At 62.4% G+C, this 10,000-nt stretch overlaps 2 non-coding genes across 2 annotated transcripts; both read left to right on the forward strand.

Annotated features, from left to right (window-relative positions):
• The first annotated feature begins 2,894 nt into the window (after window positions 1-2,894).
• On the forward strand, window positions 2,895-3,013 carry LOC131873389 (5S ribosomal RNA). Its single transcript, XR_009371348.1, has one exon. It is a non-coding gene; the product is annotated as a 5S ribosomal RNA (ribosomal RNA).
• A 5,916-nt stretch (window positions 3,014-8,929) lies between these two features.
• On the forward strand, window positions 8,930-9,048 carry LOC131873390 (5S ribosomal RNA). Its single transcript, XR_009371349.1, has one exon. It is a non-coding gene; the product is annotated as a 5S ribosomal RNA (ribosomal RNA).
• The last annotated feature ends 952 nt before the right edge of the window (window positions 9,049-10,000 follow it).

Here is a 10,000-nt window from a genome sequence, read left to right on the forward strand (position 1 = left end):
CCCTATATAAGCTATTTGTCTGATTCTCATACATGCGTAGACTGCAGCAATGATTAGGACATCCACCCCAACTTTTGACTTCTTAAACAAGACAGGGTCTTTGAAGTTGGTGCAGTGCACACAACCAGGGGAGTCGACCCATCAAACGCAACACCTCCCCTATATAAAGCTATTTGTCCGATTCTCATACGTGTAGTCTGCAGCAGCGATTAGGACATCGACCCCAACTTCCGAATTCGTTTGCATTGACCGCACCAAAGGTGCACGCCTTGGTGTGCACCTTGGAGTGCACTTTGGTGCTCACCTCGGTGCACACTTTGGTGTGCACCTCGGTGTGCACCAAAGGTGCGCACCTTGGAGCGCACCAAAGGTGTACACTTTGGAGCGCACCACATAGGGTCTTTGAGAGGTTGGCGCAGTGCGCACACCAAGGTGGGTGTTGAGGTGCGTGCCGAGGTGGGTGGGTGCTAGGGTGCGCTCCATGGTGGGTGCCAGGGTGGGTGCGTGCTAGGGTGGATTCCAAAGAGGGTCATAGGGTGGGTGCCAAGGTGGGTTGGTGATATAGTGGGTTCAAAGGTGGGTACTAGGGTGGGTTCCAAGGTGGGTCACAAGTTGGGTGCCAGGATGCGTGGGTGTTAGGTTGGGTGCCAAGGTGGGCTCCTGCGTGGGTGGGTGCTAGGGTGGGTTTCAAGGTGGACGCGAGGGCGGGTGCCAAGGTGGGTAACAAGTTGGGTGTTAGGATGGGTGAGTGCTAGAGTGGGTGCCAAGGTGGGTGGGTGCTAAGGTGGATGCCAAGGTGGTTCACAGGGTGGGTGGGTTCTAGGGTGAGTTCCAAGGTGGGTCACAGGTTTAGTGCTAGGGTGCGTGTCAAGGCGGGTGTCGAGGTGCCTGGGTGCTAGGGTGTGGATGCCAATGTGGGTCATAGGGTGGGTACTAGGGTGGGCTGCAATGTGGGTGCCAAGGTGGGTAACATGCTCGGTTGGTTCTAAATTGGGTGTCAGGGTGGGTGTGCACCCACCTTGCCCGAGGTGGGTGCCAAGGTGCCAGTGTGGGTGGGTGCTAAGGTGGATGCCAAGGTGGGTGAGAAGGTGGGTGATAGGTTGAGTGGTAGGATGGGTGGGTGCCAAGATGGGTCACAGGGTGGGTGCAAGGGTGGGTAGGTGCTAGGGTTGGTGTCAGGGTGGGTGGGTGCTAGGTTGGGTTCCAAGGTGGGTGCGAGGGTGAGTGTCAAGGTGGGTCACAGGTTAGGTGCTAGGATGGGTGAGTGCTAGGGTGCAAAGGTGCCAGGGTGGGTGCTAGGATGGGTCGATGCTAGGGTGAGTGGCAAGGTGGGTCCACAAGTGTCAAGGTGGGTGCCGAGGTGGGTGCCAACTTGGGTTCCAAGGTGGGTGCCAAGTGGGCGACTGCTATGGTGGATGCCAAGGTGGGTCACGGGGTGGGTGCCAAGTTGCTAGGTTGTGTTCCAAGGTGGGTGCCAACGTGGCTGCTAGGGTGTGTGGGTTAAAGGGTGTGTCACAACGTGGGTGCCAGGATGGGTGCGCACCCACACTGGCCAAGACGGGTGCAAGGTTGGGTTCCAAGCCCGGTCACAGGCTGGGTGCTAGGATGGGTGGGTGCCAAGGTGGGCACCAGGGTGGGTGCACCCACCCTGGCCAAGGTGGGTCACGGGGTGGGTCCTAGGGTGGGTAACAGGGTGGGTACTAAGGTGCGTGCCAAGGTGGGTCATGGGGTGGGTGCCAAGGTGGGCACCAGGGTGGGTGTGCACCAACCCTAGCCAGGGTAGGTCACGGGGTGGTTGTCGGGGTGGGCGTCAAGGAGCCAAGGTGGGTGGCAAGTAGCCAAGTTGCGTGCCAAGGTGGGTGTCGGGGTGGGTGCCAAGGATCCAAGGTGGGTGCCAAGGAACCAAGGTGGGTGTCTGGGTGGGTGCCGAGGTGGGAGCCAGGGTGGGTCCCAAGGTGAGTGCAAAGGTGGGTGCCAGGGTCAAGGTGAGTGCCAATGTGGGTTCCAAGGTGCCAGGGTCAGGGTGAGTGCCAATGTGGGTTCAAAGGTGCTAAGTTGGGTGCGAGGTTGGGTGCGAGGGTGGGTGGGTGCCAAGGTGTGCTAGGTGGAAGCCCGGGTGGGTCGGCATCCCATGGGTGTCGAGTTGGGTGCCTGATGGGTGCTTCTTGTCAAGTTTTAGTCGTCGGGACTCATTTCGAGCCTTAGAGGTCGTTTCTTGTCCGGTTGCCCTGTCTTCGACCTGGGAACCCAATTTTGGTCCTCGGGTCCCATTTTTTTTTGTCTCGCATCCCACTTTTGGCCTGTGGCCTTTTCGGGGTCGATTCTCGTTTTGGGCATCAGAGCATGTTTCTTCTCCTAAAACCCAATATTTGTTTATTAAGTCTCGGAACACATTTTTGTTCTCGTGGACCCATCATGGGTCTTGGAACGCATTTGTGGTCCTTGGGTCCCATTTTGCATCCCGAAACTTGTGTTTTGGTGCTTGATCCCTATTTTGGGTGCCCACCTTGCACCAAGTGCGCACCCGGGGCAAACCGAGCGCCTTGGTGCACCGGGGCAAGATCGAGCGTGCACCCGAGGCGCCCCGAACATGCACCAAGGTGCACTCGGCCCACATGTGAGCGCAGGTCGTTGCGCCCGAGGTGGTGTGTGGGCACCGCGTTGCAGACGGGACACTGCACGCACACGACGCCCCGTCCAGGTGCACGCACGTAGGCCGGGCCGGGTGCACACCCGACGCCCTAGCAAGGTGCGCGCACCCGGGCAGGGCTCACACTTGGCGAACGGGGCGCACTTCGCGAGGGAGGGTGTGCACCTCGACGGGGGTGGGTGGCCGGGGTGGATTCGCACGTGGGTCGCGGTTTGCTAAGTACACACTGCGACAAGCTCATAACGGGTGCGATCATACCAGCGTTAGTGCACCGGATCCCATCAGAACTCCGCAGTTAAGCGCGCTTGGGCCGGAGTAGTACTGGGATGGGTGACCTCCCGGGAAGTCCCGGTGTTGCACCCTTTCTTAGTTTTTCGCCGGGCGTCGCAATGCTATTTGAATAAACCTTTTGCCCGTTTGCGTTCTCGTCGGGGCCGGGCCGGGCCGGGGTGCGCTGCCCGCACTACCGCGCGCGCGGGGGCGACACCGAGCGCGCACCCGAGGCGCCCCGAGCACACAGGCCACGGTGCAACCCGGGCGTTGTGCGCGCACCCCGGTGCGCCCGAGGTGCTGCGCGCGCACCCAGGTGAAATCGGTGTGCACCTCGGCCAGTGCGCGCTCGGTCGAGTCGCGCACGTTGGCCAAGGTGCACGGTGATGTTTCTTACTCTAAGGTTCCGCACCAGACGCCCGGGACAGGTGAGCGAAGCTGGGCGGGGCCGGGTGCGCGGCCGGGGCAGGTGCACGCAGCTGGAGAGAGCTTTGGAGCACACCAGAGGTGCGCACCTTGGAGCACACTTCGGAGCGCACCAATGATGCGCTCCATTCAAAAGTTTCCTGAAAAGGCAAAAAAAGTTGAGATTATAGAATTTCCCACTTGAGAGATTGTAAAAAAAAAAAATTTAAAATGAAGGAAACGCGGGTGCCAAGGTGTGCGCGCCCGGGTGCGCAGCCCAGCCAAGGTGTGCGCACCAAGGCGCCCACCCTGGCGAAGGTGCACGCAAGGTGCGCACCCGAGGCAAACCGGACAATTAACCCAACTTTCGACTTCGCGCGCACCTGCGCACCTTGGAGCGCACTTCGGAGCGCTCCTTGGTGCGCACCAATCTTGGGCACCTCGGAGTGCACCATGGCGCCCACCAAGGTGCGCACCCGGGGCAAACCGAGCTCCGACTTCGTGCGCACCTTGGAGCGCACGAAAGGTGCGCACCATGGCGCCCACCAAGGTGCGCAGCCCAGCCAAGGCGTGCGCATCAAGGTGCGCACCCTGGCGAAGGTGCGCACCCGGGGCAAACCGAGCTCCGACTTCGTGCGCACCTTGGAGCGCACAAAGGGTGCGCAACCCAGCCAAGGTGTGCGCACCCCGGGCAAACCGAGCTCCGAATCGTGCGCACCTTGGAGCACACTTCGGAGCCCTCCTTGGTGCGCACCGATGTTGCGCACCTCGGAGCGCACCCGGGGAAAACAATGCAATTAACCCGACTTTCGACTTCGTGGGCACCTCGGAGCGCTCTCGGGTTCGCACCTCGGAGCACACCGAGGTGCGCACCTTTGATGCGCTGCCTTCACCAATTTCCAGAAAAGGCAAGAAAACATTGAGAAGGTGTGCGCACCGAGGTGCCCACCCTGGCGAAGGTGCACGCGAGGTGCGCACCCGGGGCAAACCGGGCTCCGACTTCGTGCACGCCATGCTGCGCACCTTGGAGGGCCATGGTGCGCACCTTGGAGCACACTTCGGAGCGCTCAATGGTGCCCAACCCAGCCAAGGTGCCCACCGCGGCGAAGGTGCACGCGAGGTGCGCACCCGGGGCAAACCGGGCTCCGACTTCGTGCACGCCGCACCTTGGAGCACACTTCGGAGCGCTCCTTGGTGCGCACCAGGGCGCGCAACCCAGCCGAGGTGCCCACCCCGGCGAAGGTGCACGCGGGGTGCGCACCCGGGGCAAACCGGGCTCCGACTTCGTGCACGCCATGGTGCCCACCGCGGCGAAGGTGCACGCGAGGTGCGCACCCGGGGCAAACCGGGCTCCGACTTCGTGCACGCCGCACCTTGGAGCACACTTCGGAGCGCTCCTTGGTGCGCACCAGGGCGCGCAACCCAGCCGAGGTGCCCACCCCGGCGAAGGTGCACGCGAGGTGCGCACCCGGGGCAAACCGGGCTCCGACTTCGTGCACGCCATGGTGCCCACCGCGGCGAAGGTGCACGCGAGGTGCGCACCCGGGGCAAACCGGGCTCCGACTTCGTGCACGCCGCACCTTGGAGCACACTTCGGAGCGCTCCTTGGTGCGCACCATGGTGCCCACCAGGGCGCGCAACCCCGCCGAAGGTGCACGCGAGGTGCGCACCCGGGGCAAACCGGGCTCCGACTTCGTGCACGCCGCACCTTGGAGCACACTTCGGAGCGCTCCTTGGTGCGCACCAGGGCGCGCAACCCCGCCGAAGGTGCACGCGAGGTGCGCACCCGGGGCAAACCGGGCTCCGACTTCGTGCACGCCATGGTGCGCACCAGGGTGCCCACCGCGGCGAAGGTGCGCACCCGGGGCAAACCGGGCTCCGACTTCGTGCACGCCGCACCTTGGAGCACACTTCGGAGCGCTCCTTGGTGCGCACCAGGGCGCGCAACCCAGCCGAGGTGCCCACCCCGGCGAAGGTGCACGCGAGGTGCGCACCCGGGGCAAACCGGGCTCCGACTTCGTGCACGCCATGGTGCCCACCGCGGCGAAGGTGCGCACCCGGGGCAAACCGGGCTAGGACTTCGTGCACGCCGCACCTTGGAGCACACTTTGGAGCGCTCCTTGGTGCGCACCATGGTGCCCACCAGGCCGCGCAACCCAGCCAAGGTGTGCGCACCAAGGTGCACGCGAGGTGCGCACCCGGGGCAAACCGGGGTCCGGCTTCGTGCACGCCGCACCTTGGAGCACACATCGGGGCGCTCCCGGGTTCGCACCGGCGTTGCGCACCGTGGTGGGCACCTCGGAGCGCACCGTGGTGGGCACCTCGGAGCACACCAAGGTGGGCAGCGAGGTGCGCACCTTTGATGCGATGCCTTCACTAATTTCCATAAAAGGCAAAAAAAAACGAGATTTTAAAATTTCCGTTTTGAAAGATAGTGAGAAAAAGGGAATGCTGGTGCCATCTTGAGCCCGCCCTGGTGCGCAGCCCAGCCAAGGTGTGCGCACCAAGGTGCCCACCCTGGCGAAGGTGCGCGCCCGGGCAATTAACCCAACTTCCAACTTCGCGCGCGCCAGGGTGGGAGCGCACCCAACAACCGGGCCTGGGAAGAGCCAATGCGAGAAACCCCACCAAACGCTCTGACAAAAAAAGAGGGGGCGCTCCAGTAACCCCGCTTCGGAGCGCACCCTGGGCAAACCCAGCCAGGGTGCCCACCCCGGCCAAGGTGCAGGCGAGGTGCGCACCCGGGGCAAACCGGGCTCCGACAACGTGCACGCCGCACCTTGGAGCACACTTCGTAGCGCTCCCGGGTGCGCACCTCAGAGCACACCAAGGTGGGCAGCGAGGTGCGCACCTTTGATGCGCTGCCTTCACTAATTTCCAGAAAAGGCAAAAAAAAGAGGAGATTTTAAAATTTCCGTTTTGAAAGATAGTGAAAAAAACGGAACGCGGGTGCCATCTTGAGCCCGCCCTGGTGCACAGCCCAGGTAAGGTGCCCACCCTGGCAAAGGTGCGCACCCGGGCAATTAACCCTACTTCCGACTTCGTGCGCGCCAGGGTGGCAACCGGGCCTGGGAAGAGCCAATGCGAGAAACCCCACCAAACGCTCCGACAAAAAAAGAGGCGGCGCTCCAATAACCCCGCTTCGGAGCGCAGCCGGGGCAAACCCAGCCAAGGTGCCCACCCCGACGAAGGTGCACGCGAGGTGCGCACCCGGGGCAAACCGGGCTCCGACAACGTGCACGCAGCACCTTGGAGCACACTTCGAAGCACTCCCGGGTGCCCACCGGCGTTGCGCACCGTGGTGGGCAGCGAGGTGCGCACCTTTGATGCGCTGCCTTCACTAATTTCCAGAAAAGGCAAAAAAAAATGAGATTTTAAAATTTCCGTTTTGAAAGATAGTGAAAAAAACGGAACGCGGGTGCCATCTTGAGCCCGCCCTGGTGCGCAGCCCAGGCAAGGCATGCGCACCAAGGTGCCCACCCGCGGTGCACGCCCGGGGCAAACCGGGCTCCGACTTCGTGCAGGCCGCACCTTGGAGCACACTTCGGAGCGCTCCTTGGTGCGCACCATGGTGCCCACCAGGGCGCACCCGGGGCAAACCGGGCTCCGACTTCGTGCACGCCGCACCTTGGAGCACACATCGGAGCGCTCCCAGGTTCGCACCAGCGTTGCGCACCTTTGATGCGCTGCCTTCACTAATTTCCAGAAAAGGCAAAAAAAAACGATATTTTAAAATTTCCGTTCTGAAAGATAGTGAAAAAAACGGAACGCGGGTGCCATCTTGAGCCCTTCCTGGTGCGCAGCCCAGGCAAGTTGTGCGCACCAAGGTGCCCACCCTGGCGGAGGTGCGCGCCCGGGGCAAACCGGGCTCCGACTTCGTGCACTGCATGGTGCCCACCAAGGCGCGCAACCCAGCCAAGGTGCCCACCGCAGCGAAGGTGCACGCGAGGTGCGCACCCGAGGTGCACACCCGGGGCAAACCGAGCTCCGACTTCGTGCACGCCGCACCTTGGAGCACACTTCAGAGCGCTCCTTGGTGCGCACCAGGGCGCGCAACCCAGCCAAGGTGCTCACCCCGGCGAAGGTGCACGCGAGGTGCGCACCCGGGGCAAGCCGGGCTCGGACTTCGTGCACGCCGCACCTTGGAGCACACATCGGAGCGCTCCCGGGTTCGCACCAGCATTGCGCACCTTTGATGCGCTGCCTTCACTAATTTCCAGAAAAGGCAAAAAAAAAAAAAAAAACGAGATTTTAAAATTTCCGTTTTGAAAGATAGTGAAAAAAACGGAACGCGGGTGCCATCTTGAGCCCGCCCTGGTGTGCAGCCCAGGCAAGTTGTGCGCACCAAGGCACCCACCCTGGCCAAGGTGGGTCACGGGGTGGGTCCTAGGGTGGGTAACGGGGTGGGTACTAAGGTGCGTGCCAAGGTGGGTCATGGGGTGGGTGCCAAGGTGGGCACCAGGGTGGGTGTGCACCAACCCTAGCCAGGGTAGGTCACGGGGTGGTTGTCGGGGTGGGCGTCAAGGAGCCAAGGTGGGTGGCAAGTAGCCAAGTTGCGTGCCAAGGTGGGTGTCGGGGTGGGTGCCAAGGATCCAAGGTGGGTGCCAAGGAACCAAGGTGGGTGTCTGGGTGGGTGCCGAGGTGGGAGCCAGGGTGGGTCCCAAGGTGAGTGCAAAGGTGGGTGCCAGGGTCAAGGTGAGTGCCAATGTGGGTTCCAAGGTGCCAGGGTCAGGGTGAGTGCCAATGTGGGTTCAAAGGTGCTAAGTTGGGTGCGAGGTTGGGTGCGAGGGTGGGTGGGTGCCAAGGTGTGCTAGGTGGAAGCCCGGGTGGGTCGGCATCCCATGGGTGTCGAGTTGGGTGCCTGATGGGTGCTTCTTGTCAAGTTTTAGTCGTCGGGACTCATTTCGAGCCTTAGAGGTCGTTTCTTGTCCGGTTGCCCTGTCTTCGACCTGGGAACCCAATTTTGGTCCTCGGGTCCCATTTTTTTTTGTCTCGCATCCCACTTTTGGCCTGTGGCCTTTTCGGGGTCGATTCTCGTTTTGGGCATCAGAGCATGTTTCTTCTCCTAAAACCCAATATTTGTTTATTAAGTCTCGGAACACATTTTTGTTCTCGTGGACCCATCATGGGTCTTGGAACGCATTTGTGGTCCTTGGGTCCCATTTTGCATCCCGAAACTTGTGTTTTGGTGCTTGATCCCTATTTTGGGTGCCCACCTTGCACCAAGTGCGCACCCGGGGCAAACCGAGCGCCTTGGTGCACCGGGGCAAGATCGAGCGTGCACCCGAGGCGCCCCGAACATGCACCAAGGTGCACTCGGCCCACATGTGAGCGCAGGTCGTTGCGCCCGAGGTGGTGTGTGGGCACCGCGTTGCAGACGGGACACTGCACGCACACGACGCCCCGTCCAGGTGCACGCACGTAGGCCGGGCCGGGTGCACACCCGACGCCCTAGCAAGGTGCGCGCACCCGGGCAGGGCTCACACTTGGCGAACGGGGCGCACTTCGCGAGGGAGGGTGTGCACCTCGACGGGGGTGGGTGGCCGGGGTGGATTCGCACGTGGGTCGCGGTTTGCTAAGTACACACTGCGACAAGCTCATAACGGGTGCGATCATACCAGCGTTAGTGCACCGGATCCCATCAGAACTCCGCAGTTAAGCGCGCTTGGGCCGGAGTAGTACTGGGATGGGTGACCTCCCGGGAAGTCCCGGTGTTGCACCCTTTTTTAGTTTTTCGCCGGGCGTCGCAATGCTATTTGAATAAACCTTTTGCCCGTTTGCGTTCTCGTCGGGGCCGGGCCGGGCCGGGGTGCGCTGCCCGCACTACCGCGCGCGCGGGGGCGACACCGAGCGCGCACCCGAGGCGCCCCGAGCACACAGGCCACGGTGCAACCCGGGCGTTGTGCGCGCACCCCGGTGCGCCCGAGGTGCTGCGCGCGCACCCAGGTGAAATCGGTGTGCACCTCGGCCAGTGCGCGCTCGGTCGAGTCGCGCACGTTGGCCAAGGTGCACGGTGATGTTTCTTACTCTAAGGTTCCGCACCAGACGCCCGGGACAGGTGAGCGAAGCTGGGCGGGGCCGGGTGCGCGGCCGGGGCAGGTGCACGCAGCTAGAGAGAGCTTTGGAGCACACCAGAGGTGCGCACCTTGGAGCACACTTCGGAGCGCACCAATGATGCGCTCCATTCAAAAGTTTCCTGAAAAGGCAAAAAAAGTTGAGATTATAGAATTTCCCACTTGAGAGATTGTAAAAAAAAAAAATTTAAAATGAAGGAAACGCGGGTGCCAAGGTGTGCGCGCCCGGGTGCGCAGCCCAGCCAAGGTGTGCGCACCAAGGCGCCCACCCTGGCGAAGGTGCACGCAAGGTGCGCACCCGAGGCAAACCGGACAATTAACCCAACTTTCGACTTCGCGCGCACCTGCGCACCTTGGAGCGCACTTCGGAGCGCTCCTTGGTGCGCACCAATCTTGGGCACCTCGGAGTGCACCATGGCGCCCACCAAGGTGCGCACCCGGGGCAAACCGAGCTCCGACTTCGTGCGCACCTTGGAGCGCACGAAAGGTGCGCACCATGGCGCCCACCAAGGTGCGCAGCCCAGCCAAGGCGTGCGCATCAAGGTGCGCACCCTGGCGAAGGTGCGCACCCGGGGCAAACCGAGCTCCGACTTCGTGCGCA

The sequence above is a fragment of the Cryptomeria japonica genome, unplaced genomic scaffold (genome assembly GCF_030272615.1).
Source record: "Cryptomeria japonica unplaced genomic scaffold, Sugi_1.0 HiC_scaffold_1658, whole genome shotgun sequence".
Taxonomy (NCBI): domain Eukaryota; kingdom Viridiplantae; phylum Streptophyta; class Pinopsida; order Cupressales; family Cupressaceae; genus Cryptomeria; species Cryptomeria japonica.